Source organism: Cupressus sempervirens, chromosome 11 (genome assembly GCF_028749045.1).
Source record: "Cupressus sempervirens isolate cs-2001-9-10 chromosome 11, ASM2874904v1, whole genome shotgun sequence".
Lineage (NCBI taxonomy): Eukaryota > Viridiplantae > Streptophyta > Pinopsida > Cupressales > Cupressaceae > Cupressus > Cupressus sempervirens.
The window spans coordinates 349,558,579-349,579,420 of record NC_143128.1 but is presented as its reverse complement, the minus strand read 5'-3'; positions in this window follow the sequence as shown (position 1 = coordinate 349,579,420).

Genomic DNA, 20,842 nt, shown 5'->3' with positions numbered 1-20,842 from the left:
GTCTTCAAATAGTGTTTGCTAATTTCCAATAGTTTGAAACCTATGTTTTTGCTAAAACAACAGAATGCATAATAGACAAAAAATAAAATATGGATCAAAAGGGATCCTAACTTGCTTTCTGACCATTTTTTGGTGATTTCACATAGTGTGTATGCACTATATCATGTACACACTATAAAGCTCGTACACAGTATAGTGCGTATGCACTACATCAAAACACATCTCTCCCTATCCCACTATCTCCCATCCCCTACTCTCTCTCTCCCTCTCCCTCTCCCATCATATACTCTCTCTCACTCTCTCTCTCTCTCTCATCCCCTACTCTCTCACTCTCTATCCTCTCCCATCCCCTACTTTCTCTCACTCTCTCTCTCCTCTCCCATCCCCTACTCTCACTCTCACTCTCTCTTCACTTCCATCCCCTACTCTCTCTCATTCTCCCTCTCCCACCACCTCCTCTCTCTCACCCTCTCTCCTCTCCCATACTCTACTCTCTCTATCTCACACATTCCCATCCCCCCTCTCTCTCTTGGGCTACTCTCTCTCCCCTTTCCCATCCCCTACTCTCTCTCTCCTTACTCTCTCTCTTGCTCTCCCTCTCCCATCGCCTACTCTCTCACACCCTCTCTCCTCTCCCATCCCATACTCTCTCTCTCACAATCCCATACCCCCTCTCTCTCTCCCTCTCCTACCACCTACTCTCTCTCTCTCTCTCTCCCATCCACTACTCTCTCTCTCTCTCATCCCCTACTATCTCTCACTCTCCCTCTCCTACTCCCTCTCCTACCAACTACTCTCTCTCACATCTCCTACTCTCTCTCACTCTCTCTCAGGTCTCCCATCGCCTACACTCTCTCACTCTCTCTCTCATCTCCCATCCCCTACTCTCTAGATCTCTCACACACACTCCCATCCCACTCTCTCTACCTCTCCCACTCCCTCTCCCAATGCCTATTATCTCTTTGTCACTCTCTCCCTCCCTCTCTAATCTCTCTCCCATCCCCTACTCTCACTCTCTCTCCTACCCCCTACACTCTCTCACATTCTCTCCCATCCCCCACTCTCACTCTCTCTCCCCCATCCCATTCTCTCTTTGTGCCACCTCCTCCTCTCTCACTCTCTCAAAATCCCTCCCATTCCCTACTCTCTCTCTTACACACACTCCCATCCCCCCTCTCTCTCCCACTCCCACTCCCTCTCCCATCACCTACTCTCTCTCTCCTTCTCCCACTCCCTCTCCCACCACCTACTCTCTCTCTCCCATCTACTACTCTCTCTCTCTCCCCTCTCCTATCCCCTACTCTCTCTCTTTCACAAACATACACTCCCATCCCCCCCTCTCTCTCTCCTCTGCCATCCTCTACTCTCTAGATCTCTCACACACACTCCCATCCCCCTCTCTCTCCCTCTCCCACTCCCTCTCCCACTACCTACTATCTATCTCTCCCTCTCTACTCTCTCTCTCTCTCTCTCTCCCATCACCTACTCTCACTCTCTCTCTCCCATCCCCTACTCTCTATCATGCTCTCTCCCATCCTCTAATCTCTCTCTCCCATTCCATACTCTCTCTACCACCCCCTACTCTCTCCCATCACCTACTCTCTCTCTTACACACATTCTCATTTCACCTCTCTCTCCCTCTCCCTCTCCATCTCCCACCACCTACTCTCTCTCCCCCATCCCCTACTCTCTCTCTTTCATAGACACACACTCCCATCCCCCCCTCTTTTTTCCTCTCCCACTCCCTCTCCAACCGCCTACTATCTCTCTCTCACTCTCTCTCTCTCCCTCTCTACTCTAGTCTCTCTCCCATCCCCTACTCTCACTCTCTCTCTCCCATCTTGTACTCTCTCTCTACCACCCCTACTCTCTCTCACACTCTCACACTCTCTCCTATCCCCTATTCTCTCTATCTTAAACACATTCCTATTCCCCCTCTCTCTCTCCCTCTCCCACTCCTTCTCCCACCACCTACTCTGTCCCCCATCCCCTACTCTCTCTTTCACACACCCACACACTCTCATCCCCCCTCTCTCTCCTCTCCCATCTCCTACTCTCTAGATCTCTCAGACACACTCCCATTCCCCCTCTCTCTCCCTCTCCCACTTCCTCTCCCACTACCTACTATCTCTCTCACTGTCTCCCTCTCTACTCTCTTTCCCATCCCCTAATCTTACTCTCTCTCTCTCCCATCCCCTACTCTCTTTGCCACCCCTAATCTCTCTCACACTCACACTCTCCCAGCCCCTACTCTCTCTCTTACACACACTCCCATCCCCCTCTCTCTCCCTCTCCCACTCCCTCTCCCATTGCCTACTCTCTCTCTCTCTCCCATCCCCTACTCTCTCTCTTTCACACACACACACACACAACCATCTAACCCTCTCTCTCTCTCTCTCCTCTCCCATCCCCTACTCTATCTCTCACTCACTCTCCCTCTCCCACTCCCTCTACCACTACCTACTCTCTCTCCCACTCTCACTCTCACTGTCTCTCTCAATCTCCCTCTCTCCCTCTCTACTCTCTACCACCCCCTACTCTCTCTCACATTTTCACACTCTCTCCCATCCCCTACTCTCTCTCTTACACACATTTTGATCCCCCCTCTCTCTCCCTCTCCCACTCCCTCTCGTACCACCTACTCTCTCTCTCCCATTCCCTACTCTCTCTCTCCCCCCTCTTCCATTCCCTATGCTCTCTCTCTTTCACACACATGCATTCTTTTCCTCCTCTCTCTCACTCTCCCTCTCCCACTCTATCTCCCATGGCATAATCTCTCTCTCCCCCATCCCCTACTCTCAATATCTCTCTCCCATCTTGTACTCTCTCTGCCACCCCCTACTCTCTCTCACACTTCCTCTCTCCCATCCCCTACTCTCTCTCTTACACACATTTTCATTCCCCCCTCTCTCTCCCTCTTCCACTCCCTACTCTCTCTCCCATCCCCTACTCTCTCTCTTTCACACACCCACACATTCCCATCCTCTTCTCTCTCCTCTCCCATCCCCTACTCTCTAGATCTCTCACACACACTCCCATCCCCCACTCTCTCCCTCTCCCACTCCTTTCCCACTACCTACTATCTCTCTCTCTCATTCTCTCCCTCTCTACTCTCTCTTTCCCCTCTCCCATCCTCTAATTTCTCTCTTTATGCCACCCCTACTCTCTCTCACACTCTAACACTCTGTCCCATGCCCTACTCTCTCCCACACACAATCCCATCCTCCTCCTCCTCTCTCTCTCTCTCTCTCTCTCCCTCTCTTGCTACCTCTCCCATTTCCAACTCTCTCTCTACCACCCCTACTCACTCTCTCACACTTCCTCTCTCTCCCATCCCTTAATCTCTCTTTTTCACCCTTTCTCTCACACTTCCTCTCTCTCCCATCCTATACTCTCTTTGCCACCCCTACTCTCTCACTTCCTCTCTCTCCCATCCCCTACTCTCTCTCTCTCTCTCTCTCTCTCTCTCTCACACACACACACACACACACACACACACACACACACACACACACACACACACACCAATTACCCCTTCTCTCTCGGTCTTACTTTGCCTCTCTTATTCCCTCTCTATGCACTATTTAGCTTTAAACAATGCATGCATGCTATAGTGTGCACACACTATAGGGTGTACGCGCTATTCAAACCTTTTCATTCTACCAAGCCTAAGGCTTGGTTTTGCCTTGGGGATCCAACCCAAAGGTTTGGAGTCTATAAACTGGTTTGATATGTGTTTGGCTACAAACATACAAAAAATTATTAATTTTTCTTGTTTGGTCTCCTTCTAGATTCCTCGTGGTTGAGCATTGATAAGATCAAATTACATGACATTGTAGGTCTCTATGTTAGCTATATAACCATATAATTTACTTTTTATTTGAACTATTTTAAGACTTTCATCTATAGTTTCTTTTGAATGTATGTCCATTTTTTGTCAAAAACCAACATGTACTAATTGGGTTATAGATTTTAGCTCATTCATCAAATTTTGCAACAATTTAGTTTTTAAGAAATTAGACTCCATTCTACACACTTTGAAAAAAAGAAGTTTTGATTTTAGATTATTTTTCAATCATTTGTAGGGGGGAGCACATAGATATTTGACATTTTTGGGATGTGTCTAGTTAAAAAATTCATAAAAAAATACACATTATAAAATTACCCAAAAATTTTGGGATAAACTACATAGTGTTAAGTAACTTTTGCCTAGAGCGATTAAAGAATTTCAAAAAAAAAGTTAAAATTTTTGGAGGGCTACACTTTGTATTGTGTCATATTTTTTTAGAATAAATATTACCACTTTCTATGGCCCCATTTTTTGAGGACATAAAACTAAACCATTTTGAAAAATAATTAGTAGTTTAGAATCTAGATTCAAAGGATTACTACTTTTGTTTTTGTCATATCTTAAAATTTTGAGTGTAACTATCTTCAAATTCTTATTGAAGTTTATAAATTACTGATTTCAAAAAAAAAAAAGTTTCCACTTATACCCCCCTTTTGGCACCACAACTTGGTGCACTTACCTTGTATTTCATTTTAATGTAAATTGCATCCAAAATGATGGGGAGTGGGCACACCGAAAGCTAATGGATTCCCAGCAAGAACACTTTTAAGGAAAACTACCTTTTCCACCTTTGTAAGTGTCTTCAAAGACTCTTTCCAACTTGGCTACAACATTGAACAAACTTCTACCCAACTTCACAAAACTACTTAATCACTTTCCATATTTAAGACTTGGGAAGAAAAAAGGAAAAAATGAGCAAATTTGAGAAATGGATCATAATCAAATTCTTGTTTCAAACTAACATCTTAGAAATTTCAAGGAACACATTATAACTATCTCAAAAATTTCAGTCTATCATCGATTCCATCCTTACAAGAGATTCTTCAACATCCTATGAGTGAAAACAATCTTCCAACATCCTATGACTGTATTTTCTATGCAACAACATGTAATTTGTTGATTTTTGGACAACTCTTCACAGAGGGAAGTGATTATCTTTCAAACCCATGAAATGACTATTAAGACAACCAAGAAGATCCTTAACATATTCCACTAACTCCATTAATTGATAACATGTAGCTGTATAAGGTATAATGACTCTCAAAACACTTATTAAGTCAACTTATTAACAAAAACAACAAAAAAAGAAAAATTGTTAGGACTAAGGCAACTTGGGTTTATAGGTGACTTCAAGTATCTTGACCTTACAAATAAGGATTACCTTGTTACCATAAAAAAATAACATGTTCAAAATGATGTGTACGATCACCCCTTTACCTTCTATCATGAGTCTCCATCATTGGATGAGATGACATATCCAGTTGCCATAGTGAAAGATCACTACCCTATGGCATTTAGTGACTCTTAGGGATGATTCAGTTCAACATGCCCAAGAATGTTCAAGCACTCAACAAGAAGGGAGGATATTGGGGCTAGTCTTTACCCAACCACTTAGAGCTGAAAAAATAGATAGTTTGATCCCACGATGAAAAGTGATAGAGATTTGGCAGTTGGCAATTTTGTACTGGCCAACACTACAAGTTTCAACATCACTCGAGATGGCATCGCAAAATAAAAATGGAATAAGATCTCCAATTAGTGAGAGATATTATTGTAGGTCTCTACAACATGGTCTTATAACACCTAAAATTACATCCATACCTCACACAAGCTCCGAGATATACCCCATCAAAGATCACTACCCTATGGCATTTAGTGACTCTTAGGGATGTTTTAGTTCGGTGTGCTCGAGAAAGTTTGAGCACTCAATAAGATAGGACAAGTTTTGGGCTAGGTTTTACCCAGCCACCTAGAGCTAACATAATAGATAGTTCAATCCCATGATGAAAGGTCAGAGAGATTTGGTAGTTGGCAATTTTGTATCGGCCAACACTACAAGTTTCAGCATCACCTGAGATGGAATTGCAAAATAAAAATAGAATAAGATCTCCAAAAAGAGAGAGAGTTTATTGCAATTCTACACAACATGGTCCTATAATACTTAGAATTGCATTCATACCTTGCACGAGTTCCAAGATATGCCCTGTCAAAGATCAGTACACTATGACATTTAGTGACTCTTAGGGATGTTTCAGTTTAGCATGCCTGAGAATGTTTGAGTGCTCAACAAGATGGAAGCTTTGGGTTAGGGTTTACCTAGCACTCAGAGCTAACAAAATAGATAGTTCAATCCCACAACAAATGGTGAGGCAGATTTGGCAGTTGGCATCTTTGTACTAGTCAAGACTACAAGTTTCAGCATCACCTGAGATGGCATGGCAAAATCAAAATGGAGTAAGATCTCCAAAAAGGGAGAGGGGATATTGTAGCTCCCTACAACATGGTCCTAAAGAACCTATAATTGTATCTCGCATAAGCTCCAAGATATGCCCCATCAAAGATTACTGCCCTATGGCATTGAGTGACTCTTAGGGACATTTCAGTTCAACATGCTTGAGAATGTTTAAGCACTCAATAAGATGGGATGAGCTTGGGGCTAGGGTTTACTTGACCACCTAAAGCTAAAAAAATAGATAGTTTGATCCCATGATGAATGGTGAGGGAGATTTGATAGTTGGCAATTTTGTACTATCCAACACTACAAGTTTCAACATCACCTGAGATGGCATCACAAAATCAAAATGGAGTAAGATCTCCAAAAAGAGAGAGATTTTATTAAAGGTATCTGCAACATGGTCCTATAGCACCTAGAATTTCATCCATACCTCACATGAGCTCTGAGATATGCCCCATCAAAGATTGCTTCCATGTGATATTTAGTGACTCTTAGGGATGTTTCAATTTGGCATGCCTGGGAACATTTGAGCACTCAACAAGATGGGAAAATCTTGGAGGTAGGGTTTACCCATCCACCTAGAGCTAACATAATAGACAGTTTGACCCCATGAAAAACAGTGAGGGAGATTTGGTAGTTGGAAACTTTATATTGGCCAACACTACAAGTTTCAACATCACCCTAGATGACATCGCAAAATTAAAATAGAGTAAGATATCCAAAAGGTGAGAGAGGTTATTGTAGGTCTTTGCAACATAGTCCTATAGCACATAGAATCGCATACATACCTTGCATGAGCTCTAAGATATGCCGTGTCAAAGATAGATGCCCTATGACATTTAATGACTCTTAGGGATGTTTTGGTTCAATGTGCCCAAGAATGTTTGAGCACTCAATAGGATAGGATGATCTTGGGGTTAGGGTTTACCCAACCACCTGGAGCTAATGAAATAGATAGTTCGATCCCACAATGAATGGTAAGGGAGATTTGGGAGTTGGCAACTTTGTACTAGCCAACACTACAAGTTTTAGAATCACCTAAGATGGTGTCACAAAATTAAAACTAAGTAAGATCTCCAAAAAGTGAGAGAAATTATTGTAGGTCTTTGCAACACATTCCTATAGCACCTAGAATCACATCTATACCTCGCATGAGCTCTAAGATATGCCCCATAAAAGATCACTTCTCTATGAAAATTAGTGACTCTTAGGGAAATTTTGATTTGACATGTCCAATAATGTTTGAGTGCTCAATAGGATAGGATGAGCTTAGGGCTAGGGTTTACCCAGCCACCCATAGCTAACAAAATAGATAGTTTGATCCCATGAAAAATGACAAGGGAGATTTACCAGTTGGCAACTTTGTACTAACCAACACTACAAGTTTCAGCATCACCCAAGATGGCATTACAAAATTAAAATAGAGTAAGATCTCCAAAAAGTGAGAGAAGTTATTGTAAGTCTCCACAACATAGTCCTATAGCACCTAGAATTGCATCCATATCTCACACAAGCTCTAAGATATTCCCTGTCAAAGATCACTACCCTATGACATTTAGTTCCCCTTAGGGACATTTTGGTTCAACGTGCCCAATAATGTTTGAGCACGATGAGCTTGGGGCTAGGATTTACCTGACCACCTAGAGCTAATAGAATAGACAATTTGATCCCACAACAAATGGTAAGGGATATTTTGTAGTTGGAAACATTTTATTGGCCAACATTACAAGTTTTAGCATCACCCAAGATAGCATCGCAAAATCAAAATGGAGTATGATCTCTGAAAAGTGAGATAAATTACTGTAGGTCTCTACAACATGGTCTTATAACACCTAGAATTGCATCCATACCTTACACAAGCTCTGACATATGCCCCGTCAAAGATTATTGCCCTATGACATTTAGTGACTCTTAGGGATGTTTCAATTTAGTATGCTAGAGAACATTTGAGCACTCAATGAGATGGGATGAGTTTGTAGCTAGGGTTTACCCAACCACCTAGAGCTAATAGAAAAAATAGTTCAGTCCACAACGAACAGTGAAGAAGATTTGATAGTTGACAACTTTGTACTAGCCAACACTACAAGTTTCAACATCACCCAAGATGGTGTCACATAATCAAAATAGAGTAAAATCTCCAAAAATTGAAAGAGGTTATTTTAAGTCTCTACAACATAGTCCTATACCACCTAGAATTGCATCTATACCTTGCACGAGCTTAGAGATATGCCCCATCAAATATTGTTGCTCTATGATATTTAGTGACTCTTAGGGACATTTTAGTTCGGCATGCTCAAGAATGTTTGAGTGCTCAATGGGATAGGATAAGCTTGGGGCTAGGGTTTACCAGCCACACGGAGCTAACGAAATAGATAGTTTGATCCCATGATGAACGGTGAGAGAGATATGAGCAAGATATGTATACATAGGCCACTTTGTGCAAGATATGAGCAAAAGTTGATAATTAGGAAAAATTGGGTCTTTTTGAGTTTTTGGTCAAGATAGGCTAGGATTATGTGTTTTTAGTTGTTTTTTAATAGTTTGGGACCTTTTCCAAGTCGTATAAATGAAATCTAGTGAACTTTGTACTAGTGGTACTTTTTGTGCAAAATTGCAAAAGTTGTAAAAGTTGCTTAAAAATGTAAATCTGACTGGAAACCTTCTAACCTTGAAAAAAATGTTTCCCATGCTCATATACCTAAGCATGGATAGTTACAACTTCCCAAACTTCCATTTGCAACTTTTTTACAAAAATTGTAAAAGTTGCTCAAGCAACTTTTTGAGCAACATTGCAACTTTTGAGCAATTTTTGCTCTTTACATATTTAGGTCAAATGGATCCATCTAGGACTATTTTAGGACCCTAGTTAAGATTCCTAGGACCTATTAGGCAACCAAATACCTTATTTTCCCATGAATATTGAAAGGCAATGAATAAGCAAATGGATACCAAATACAGATATTTCAAAGACATTGAAGACAATATATATTATTCTTTCAAGAAAAATGAGGTATCAAGTCTGAAAATAAGATTGAAATGATTCCCATTAATGGCATGGCCAAGAACTACCTTTTTAATATAGTGACCAATAGTTGACCTCACTCCCCATGCCTTCTCATTCCTACAGAGGAAAGCTTAATATACAGAGGAATTAAAGCTACATCTATTAAATATACAAAGGAAGATATAGAAAACCTTCTTAATAAAGATATTAATCTGAGAGAAAAGGACATTTTAAAAGAAAATGGTTATCTTAGTGCCATCCAGGGTATGCAAATTACTTAGGATGAAGAGACAAAAGCTATAGCTATTGGGAAAGAATGCACATGTAAATAGACACAAAAATTTTAGATAGAGAAGTAACAAGTGCTATAGAATTGTCCACGGAGCAATGCAAAGTGAAGCCTCAAATTGGATCATTAGCAGGCAAAGAATCTAGTCATGCACTTCATTCCAGCACCATATATGTTTCAATTAGAAATGCCTATTCATCAACAAAATTGCATTTACAGGACTTGGGAAGCCAAGATACTCAAGTTGGGCATGATCCCTCAAAGTTCTCATTGAAATATATTAATGATCTTAACAGAACAACAAAAAGCTCATTGCCACCTTTAAATGGAGACTTTAGTTTAAATGGAGATTGTCAGTTCTCAAACATGTCCTAGTCAAGTAGATGCACGGAATAAGTAAGGACCCTAGATAGTTCACTTAGGATAGGTTGTGATGTAGCAATGCATGGTGGAAGCTTCTAAAAGGCAAGCTAGTAGGCAATTAGACAAGGTTGAAATCCTTCAAATTTACCAAAAAGAGGGTTTAGTGCTGGGACATTTATCACAAGCATCAATAATGAACTTATCATAGGTTATCACAACCCAAACAAGGTAGGGAACCTAATCACTAGGTTTTCCTAAGTTCAAAAGCACCAAAATATAAGGATTCTCCAAAAGCCTAATAAGGGAACATACCCCTGAACATGAATGAAAAGAGAATAATGAACATGGAATGGAATATAAACACACCTTAGAGATGTTAAGGTCTATATACAATAGATAAAGTGATTATGTTGTGTCCTAACAACACTAATATACAGTTACAACAGTTTGCCATTGAAAAGGCTAGTAGCCCTTCAAACTGTAAATTGAACATAATATGGAAAAATCCAACATGAAGACATAGTTTAAAGTGAGATTCAAACACCCTTTTAGTACATATAAAACATATGTAAACCTCACACATTGGAAGAGAATAGAAGCCACTATTGTAACAATATTTGAAAAGTGTTGATAGGCCTTATTAGGTTGCAGTTACACTAAAAGTACCCTTTCACACATGCCAATCTACAAAAAAATTATTGAAACATCTATGGGCACATGAAAGAAGTCCAAATCCAAAGTTATAGACCTTGGATTGCTCGAGAGAAAAAGTTTTAGTGACTGTGGTGAAATGCTCAATGGTGCGTGTATGGAGCCATACACCTAGGGTATGGTGGAAAAATTCATTCCTTGCTTGGCCATCTAAAAAACCTAAAAAATCATGAATTAAATTGATAGGGCTTGCATTCCACTAAGGGGCATAAAATTTCCATGGTAAAAAGTGCCAAAACAACAAGGCCCTAGGTGAAACCTTTGGTTTAATGCCAATTTCTAGGCACCTTCAACAAAACTTAAATAACTTACAAAATACAAAGGATAAAAACATGAAACCAAGTGAAAATGAAAGATAGCTCACCCCTCTAACTCTTGTGGTTATTGGTACATGTCTCAATGTCCATACTAGTCCATACAATACTCTGAAACGTGGAATTTTGTAGGAAAAATGAGTTATTTTATTGATTTCTTGCCAAAAAAAGTACATCATACCTATCACCCACCTGTAAGGGCTAATATAGGTTGTCCCCAATGGTTATAAGCTTGGTTTGAACCAACTAGCCCTTTGGGGAAGAGTTTCTAAAAGTTTAACAACTTTTTAAGAAGTTGCTCAAAAGTTGTCGAGCAACTATGAAAAGAAAGACAATCAAACCAAACTTCCTAAAAAAAATTGTTCTTATCAACCCAATCTACCATGGAAACTAGTACAGTCTACAAAAAAAATGTCAAAAATGCCTTAAAACTTAGAAACTTAGTAATTTTACCTTCAAATATCATGCTATAGCATGCTAATCGTACGCAATGATATTAACTTCTCCCATTTTAGGGTTTGGAAAGTCTTTATATCTCCTCCTAGGTCTTTCCCCTTCATCCTTATGGTTTGTGTCAACCTCTTTCAAGTTTTAAAAGGAAAATCCACAATTTCTTTCAAAATCAGCCTTGCAAAATTGCAATATAGCAACTTTTGGATTTTTCTTGCTTGCTCTTTTTAACACTTCTAACTTGTTATTTAGGCTATCCCTTAGCAATTACATGCTAGGGACCCTTCCCTAAGCTAATGAATCATTCCTTAGGTTACTCATTGCCCTATGAAAATGTATGCCTTGATTTTTAGGCCAAAATAGTTACTCTTTTAAGGACATTAAATGCCATCCAATATGCTAACTACCACTAGGTCCAATGACCTTTATTCTACTTACAAGGCTCACTTGGAGCATAAGACAAAAAAAATGAAAAGGTGAGGGCTTTATGATTCAAGGTGCCCCTACACCACTCTCTCTCTCTCCTCCTCTCTCCCTATTCAATCTAATGAACCAACTAGATCTGCTCTACATTTTAATGTCTCAAGTATTACCTTTTAGTCCAACTCACAAACTTTCCAAAGAGTCTTATTATGTGGTTTTTCACCATATTTTATCAAGTGGACATTTGATGCAACAATAAGGTTTGAATAACAAAGAATCTTCCTCTCTATTTGTCAATTCTTGAATAACCACAAGTTAGGGTTCTTCATAGAATATCATCTAAGCCATGTGTCGGTTACAACCACCACACTAATATGGTACTCTAAACCTTCACCATCAATAATCGAGTGATCCAATTTTTGTTTTGCTTGGACACAATGACACAAATAATAATCTATCCCTTCTTCATTGTCTTCAGGTGCAATACTAGCAAAAACATGGTCTATAATGATAAATGTACAAAATGTGGTCATTAATTTAGAAAATACTTAGGTAAAAGTTATAAAGTTACATATTGAAATCACAAATATATATAAATATATATATATTACCAGGTTGCATTAGATTAGAAAAGTGGTCAAAGTCAATGGATGAATCCATGTCTACCATTTCCAGTGCTTTTGGGGGATGATAGATGTCAATTGGGTCCAAAACTTGTATATCCCATTTGTCCACCCATTTAGTCAACTCACAGTCATTTCAATTTTCCTCTGCACATGATAGACAATAGTATGCCAAATTTTGTGTGTGGGATACTCCATGAACCTACATTAGAGCTTCTAAAAGAGTGCAACTCACTTGATCATGTTAGTGTGCAACAATCTTCATATGGTGCAATGTTAGTATTATCTATCAACCAAAAAAATCTATGAACCATAGACTCACCTTCCTTACCTAGACCCACTATGGCATTACACCACTAGATGATGGATTTTTTATCTATCAATATTGCTCCATATTTGTACTTTAGTTCTTCACAAGCTAAGGCTCTTTTGATGCAAGCGCTTGCACCATTGTGCTCTCCCTTTCCATGACTAGCCTTTGTGAAATTCTACATATATTGAATTCTAGACAACCTGTGCATCCTACTCAACCAATAGAACATCTGAGCATTCTTGAATTGAGATGCATAATTGTTTGACCAAATAATGTGCTGACAATATGGTATGCTCCTATTAGCCAAATCTCCATAAAATTGTTGAAAACAACCATGTACAAACTCCATAGAATCTGATCGATCATCATTGACGTAAAAATGGTACTCCCTCAAAATCTTCTTATCATCCTCTATACTTGTAGGTTAATGCATGAATGTTATGTGAACAAATATGGAAAGCTATTAAGAAGTATAAAAATTTGCTTTTACCTCATTTTGTGGTTGTAGTGTGTAGTTCTCTGCAAAGTCTACAACCAAAACAATGGTATCCAATGGAAATGTATCCTTGCACAACTTGAATTGCAAATCCAGCCATTGAGCTCTATGTGTATGCCTCACATACTTGTAAATAATCTCTTCACAATTTTTTTTTCATGAACTCATACATTGGAATTTTTTCAATGAATAAATCACATCTTTTACCCTATTTCCCATCTTTTAGAGCATATGTCACTATCTTATATTTTCCATAGTCTACTATTTCATTTCCAATCGCATGTGTACTATCCATATGTTCACAAGTTGATAAAAAGTTGCAAAGAACCACAAAATAAGCACGTACCATCCAAGCATTATGTCTTGTAAAATTTTTTGCCATCCTCTATTTCACATAAAATGTTGGATATGAATTCCCTTGAAGATCTAGGTGGCTCATTCATGTCACAATCCTACAAAGCAAACTTAGGATGCAAAAACACACATATATGCCTTAAAACATCAAACTGGTTAGAAAATTTAATGTGTATCCTACAATGACAAGTTGTGTGTGTGTGATTTATCTTAACATAAAAAGGTTTATCTATCTCAAAAAAATCTTTGACTTATTTGAATTTAAGGATACATACCAATAAATTTAGCAAAAAATTGTGTCTGAGTTCAGTCCAAAAAATGTTTCACATGTGGGTCATGATTTTGGCTACCAATCCTCCTTCTTACAACATCTATTTGATTAAGGAAAACATGTGTGTTATTTGTCCAAAAATATGTAATCAATGATTTCAAAGCTTCACTAATTTCTTTATCCTTTTGCGATAGTCTACTGCTAAATGTACATAACTCATTCTTTGTTGGATCTTCCAATCTCACTCCTTAGCAAGGCTCTCCTTAGAGTTCCTCTACTAATTTTCAATGTTTTTCTTATCTTTCTCATGATTCAAGATTTCTTCATTTGGGTGCTTACTATTGTTGATGTAAGTACTCATCTTGTGATATTACTATCTTTGGTGCATGATTTAGAACCCACCTTGTCATAAGCACTCATTAGATTCTTTCAATACTTTTTTCATTTGAATCCTTCATCATTCTTACCCTAAGAATCTTCATGATAGGCCTAAATTCAAAATTTCTCATCGTTTCAACAAATAATTAGCATTGACCTATAATATTTAATTCTTCAAAGAATAATCTCCACATATGATTAACTTTTCTTTTACAAGTATGCTTGCTAATCTTGTTAGGCATTGATTTCAAAATGTTAGTATCAATATTAATCAAATATTTTGGTCTTCTAAAACAAATTCTAGAAGGTGTTATAATCTCTTCCATTCCCTAAACATTTTGGATATCAACATAAGGTTCAGTGCTTTGCATACCTTGAACTGAAGATGATGTGCCTTGGCAATAAGATGCAAAAGATGGAATATCTCCTACTTGATATGTTGATGTTGTGCCTTCAACATGAAATGATGGAGTGTGTACATCGTTGGATCTACAAATTAAAATCTCTTCACAATGAGATAATGACATGACTCCAATATTAGAAGATGGTGTAGCTTCACAATTCAATTGTATTCTTGAGTGTAACAGTCTCATTCATTCTCTTTGTCTTTCCAATTCTTTCTCTTTGTTTCTTTGTATGGGTGGTTCTTGATCCTCTTCGAAAGTCAATTCTTCATTATTGCTTTGCAATTTTCTTTGTTCACATAGTAGTTTCATTTTATCTCTTTTAATTTCCAAATCTCTCTCTCTCTTTTGTTGTTTGAGTTTTTGGTTTCTTCCTTGGCATGATGATGATTTCTATATGTCAAATTATTCAAACATCTGAATTACATACAATTTGTAAATTACAAATCATTCAAATACATATACAAATTACAATTATTTCAATAAATACACAATATATACTAAACAACTTGTCAAATTTCTAACCATTTCCAAATAATAATTCATTCAAACATACAAATTTCAATGAATTCACTATATATTTAAAAAAATGTCAAATTATAATCAAATTTGTCTCTCTATAACAACAAAGAATATTTAAAAAGGACTAGACTAACACTTTCCATCAAAAGAATATTTAAAAATCCTTCAAATAGTGTATCCAATGATTGAATTTGGTGTTTGATAGCTTCAAATAGAATGAAAGAATATTCAAAAAGCCTTCAAATAGTGTTTGGTAACTTCCAACAGCTTGAAACTCGTGTTTTCTGTTAAAACAACAAAATACACAACAGAAAAATAGCAGAATATGGATCAACAGGGACCCAAACTTGTGTTATGACCTTTTGTTGGTGTTTTCATATAGTGCATATGTACGTACTATGTGAAAAATAATCTCTCCCTATCCCACCATCCCCCATCCCCTACTCTCTCTCACTCTCTCTCCTCTCCTTTCCCTTTCTCTCACTCTCTCTCCTCTCCCATCCCCTACTCTCTTGCTCTCTCTCTCCTCTCTCATCCCCTAGTCTCTCTTTATCTCACTCTCCCACTACCTACTCTCTCTCACTCTCTCTCCTCTCTCATTCCCTACTCTCTCTCACTCTCTCTCCTCTCCCATCCCCTACTCTCTCTATCTCTCTCTATCTCCCTCTCCCACCGCCTACTCTCTCCCTCCCATCCCCTACTCTCTCTCACCCTCTCTCCTCTCCCATCCCCTACTCTCTCACTCTCTCTCCTCTCCCATCCCCTACTCTCTCTCTCTCTCTCTCTCTCGCTACTCACTTTATCTATCTCCCTCTCCCACTCCATCTCCCACCACCTACTCTCTCTCACTCTCTCTCTCCCATCCCCTACTCTCTCTCTCTTACACACACTCCCATCCTCTCCTCTCTCTTGCTCTCCCTCTCACACTCCCTCTCCCACCGCTACAATGAAAAAAAACACCTACTTATTACAAATCCAAAAATTACCGTATTTGGTAGATTTTTAGGAAAAACAAAAAATTCTAGTTTTGGTAATTTTTAAAACTCATCCTATGAATCCCAATTTTCCCAAGAAAACCCCCAACTAAGGCAAGATGAATTTCCAACTAATCAAAGATATTATTTCAGATTTATTACAAAAACAAAATTTTTAAAAATTGGAAAAAACTTTAAAAGCCAATTTCAAAGGTCAAGATGAGTTTTTAGGTTCCCAAAAAAATGTTGAAATGACCACCTATTGAGCTAAGCTCATCGGAAATCCAAATAAATCCTTCTAGTGCAACTACCTATAAAATTACAGCCAAAACTCACATCTGAGTCAAAAGTTATGACCCCCAGAAGTAAATGTATACCAAAACCCACGTCTAGGTCAATAGCCTTGACCCTCGGATGCCCCTGCATCACACACTCTCTCTCTCCCATCCCCTAGTCTCTCTCTCTCCTCTCCCATCCACTACTATCTCTCTCATAGACACACACTCCCAACCCCCCCTCTCTCTCTCTCTCACTTCCTCTCCCATCACCTACTCTCTCTCTTGCTCTCTCTTCCCCATACCCTACTCTCTCTCTCTCTCTCTCTCTCTCTCTCTCTCTCTCTCTCTCTCACATTCCCCCCTCTCTCTCTCCCACTCCCTCTCCCATTTCCTACTCTCTCTCCCATCCCCTACTCTCTCTCTCTCTTTCTCTCCCTCTCCCACTTCCTCTCCCATCCCCTGCTCTCTCTCTCATAGACACACACTCCTATCCCTCTCTCTCTTTTGCTCTTCCTCTCCCACTTCCTCTCCCATCACCTTCTCTCTCTCTCACTCTCTCTCTCTCCCATCCCATACTCCCTCTCTCTTACACACACTTCCATCCCCCTCTCTCTCTCACTCTCCCTCTCCCACTCCCTCTCCCACTAATACTCTCTCTCTCTCTCACTCTATCTATCCCCCTCTCCCATCACCTACTCTCTCTCCCATCCCCTACTCTCTCTCTCTCTCTCTCTCTCTCCCTCCCTCCCTCCCTCCCTCTCTTACTCCCTCTGCCACCACCTACTCTCTCTCCCATCCCCTACTCTCTCTCACTCTCCCTCTCCCACTCCCTCTCTCACTGCCTACTCTCTCTCACTCACTCTCCCTCTCCCACTCCCTCTCCCATTTCCTACTCTCTCTCACTCTCTCTCTCCCATCCCCTACTCTCTCTCTCTCTCCCTCTCTACTCTCTCTCCCATCCCCTACTCTCACTCTCCCTCTCTCCCATCTTGTACTCTTTCTCTTCCACCCCCTACTCTCTCTCACACTTTCACACTCTCTCCTATCCCCTAATCTCTCTTACACACACTCCCATCCCATTCTCTCCCTCTCCCTCTCCCACTCCCTCTCCCACCACCTACTCTCTCTCTCCCATCCCCTACTCTCTCTCTTTCGCACACACGCGCACACACACACACACACACACACTCCCATCTCCCTTCTCTCTCACTCACACACTCTCATCCTCCTCTCTCTCTCACTCTCCCACTCCCACTCCCTCTCCCACCATGTACTCTCTCACTCTCACTCTCTCCCATCTCTTACTCTCTCTCTTCTACCCCTACTCTCACTCTCTCTCCCATCCCGTACTCTCTCTCTCTCTCTCTCTCTTACACACACTCCCATCCCCCCCTCTCTCTCACTCCCTCTCCCACCACCTACTCTCTCTCACACTCTATCCCCCCATACCCTACTCCCTCTCCCACCACCTACTCTCTCTCTCTCTCTCTCTCTCTCTCTCTCTCTCTCTCTCCCCTTACTCTCTCTTACACACACCCCCATCCCCCCTCTCTCCCCCTCTCCCACTCCCTCTCCCACCACCTACTCCCCCTACTCTCTCTCTTTCACACACACACACACTCCCATCCCCCTCTCTTTCTCTCTCCCCTCTCCCATCCCCTACTCTCTCTCTCCCACTGCCTACTCTCTCTCCCCCATCCCCTACTCTCAATCTCTCTCTCCCATCTTGTACTCTCTCTCTTCCACCCCTACTCTCTCACATGCTAACACTCTCTCCCATCCCCTACTATCTCTCTTACACTCCCATTCCCCTCTCTTTCTCTCTCTCCCTCTCCCACCACCTACTCTCTCTCTGTCCCCTATACTCTCTCTTAGGCTACTCTCTCTCTCCCCTCTCCCATCCCCTACTCTCTCTCTTTCACACACACTCCCATCCCCTCTCTCTCTCCTCTCTCATCCCCTACTCTCTCTCTCACTCCCATCCCCCCCCTCTCTCTCTCTTCCTCTCCTACCACCTACTCTCTCTCTCTCTCTCTCTCTCTCTCCCTCTCCCTCTCCCACCACCTACTCTCTCTCACTCTCTCTCCCTCTCTACTCTCTCCCCCTCCCCCCTCCCCTACTTTCTCTCTCTCACACACACATTCCCATCCCCCCTCTCCTCTCTCTCTCTCTCTCACTCTTGCTCTACCTCTATCCTTCCCTCTTTTTTGAAATTTAGGTCTTAATAGTGTGTGGACACTAAAGCATGTATGCACTAAAGCACACACACACTGTTAAGACACAAATTTTAAAAACTTTAAATAGCATGTGCATGTTGTAGCATGCACATGCTATTTAAAGCTTTGCATTCTACCAAACCTAAGGCTTGTTTTTTCCTTGAGGATCCAACAAAAAGGTTTGGAGTCTCTAAACTGATCTGAGATATGTTTTTCTGCAAACTTACAAAAAATGATTGATTTTTCTTGTGTGCTCTCCTTCAAGTTTCCTCATGGTTGAGCATCGATAAAATCAAGTTACATGACATTGTAGGTCTCTGTGTTAGATATATAACCATATAATTTATTTTTTATTTGAACTATTTCAAGCCTTTCAACTATAATTTCTTTTGAATGTATGTCCATTTTTTTGTCAAAAACCAACATGTATTAATTGGGCTATAGATTTTTTCTCTATCATCAAATTTTGCAACAACTTAGTTTTTTAGAAACTAGACTCCATTCTACACACTTTGAAAAAAGGAAGTTTTGATTTTAGATTAGTTTTCAGTCATTTGTAGGGGGAACACAAAAATATTTCATGTTTTTGGGATGTGTCCAATTAAAAAATTTATTAAAAAAATACATATTATAAAATTACCTAAAAAATCTAGGATAAACTACACACTGTTAGGTAACTTTTGACCAGAGCGATTAAAGAATTTAAAAAAAAAAGTTAAAATTTTAAGCAGCCCATGCTTTGTACTATTTTATATTTTTTCTGAATAAACAATACCACTTTCTGTGGACCCCCTTTTTTAGGACCTAAAACTAAACCATTTTGGAAAAAAATAGTAGTTTAGAAACTAGATTCAAAGGATTACTACTTTTGTTTTTGTTGTATCTTAAATTTTTGAGCTTAACTATCTTCAAATTCTTGTTGAAGTTCAGGAATTGCCAATTTCAGACAAAAGGTGCCCACTTATACCCCCCTTTTGGCACCACAACTTGGTGCACTTACCCTAGATTGTATACAACATTAATTTTAAATTGCATTTCATGGTAGAACTTTGGGCTCATGTGATTGGAAAATTATCATTGCATTCAAAATATTCATAAGATTCAACTGTCAATTTATTTTCCACATTAAACATTAGATAACAAATGCTTGACACTTAGATAGGTCATTAAGTATACGATATCATTTTGACATTGCATATCATGTTTCTTAATTTGTATTTGATGGGACTTACCATTTATGATGTAGTCAATGTATGTTATTAAGTTTGTAGTTTGTATACAACATTATTTTGACATTGCATTTCATGGTAGAATATCAGGATGATATAATTTGAAAATATCATTGTGTTTGAAATATTTGTAAGATTCAAATATTAATTTATGTTATGCATTAAATATTAGACAAAAGATGCTTGAGATTTGGATAGACGATTAAGTATATGACATCATTTTGATATTTCATATCATGTTGCTTAATTTGTATTTGATGGGACTTACCATTGATGTTTTAGTTAATTATGTTGTTAAATACATAGATTGTACACAACATCATTTTGACATTTCATTTCATGGCAATATTTTGATTCATATAATTGGAAAATTTCATTATGTATTTGAAATATTCATAAGACTCAACTGCCAATTTATATTACACATTACATAGTAGATAACAAATACTTGAGATTTGGATAGACCATTAAATATTTAGTTTGTGTATAACATCATTATGGCACTAGATTTCATGATGGATAATAGATGCTTAACATTTGAATAGAACATTGAATACATAGTTTGTTCCCAATGCTAATTTAGTTTGGAACATCCATGTTCTAGTCAATTAGAGAAATCAGCCATATGTTGAATATTTGTACACAATCAACTACCCAAACCTATCCATTGTACACTTGCACCTTGCACCGGTACAAACACTAGTTATTATGATACCTTTGGAGAATTGTAATGTCTCATGGTTAATGATTTTGAGGTGGTTTTATAAGAAAAATAAATTCCATGATTCCTTTTGGGTGAGTGTTTGGTGTTGCATTTATTAGAATGTTGCAATTCTAATACGATTTTACTCTTCTGACAACACTTGGACAACATGGGTTAGATCTAAATGTTAGACACCCTTTAAACTCTACCCATCTATAGATG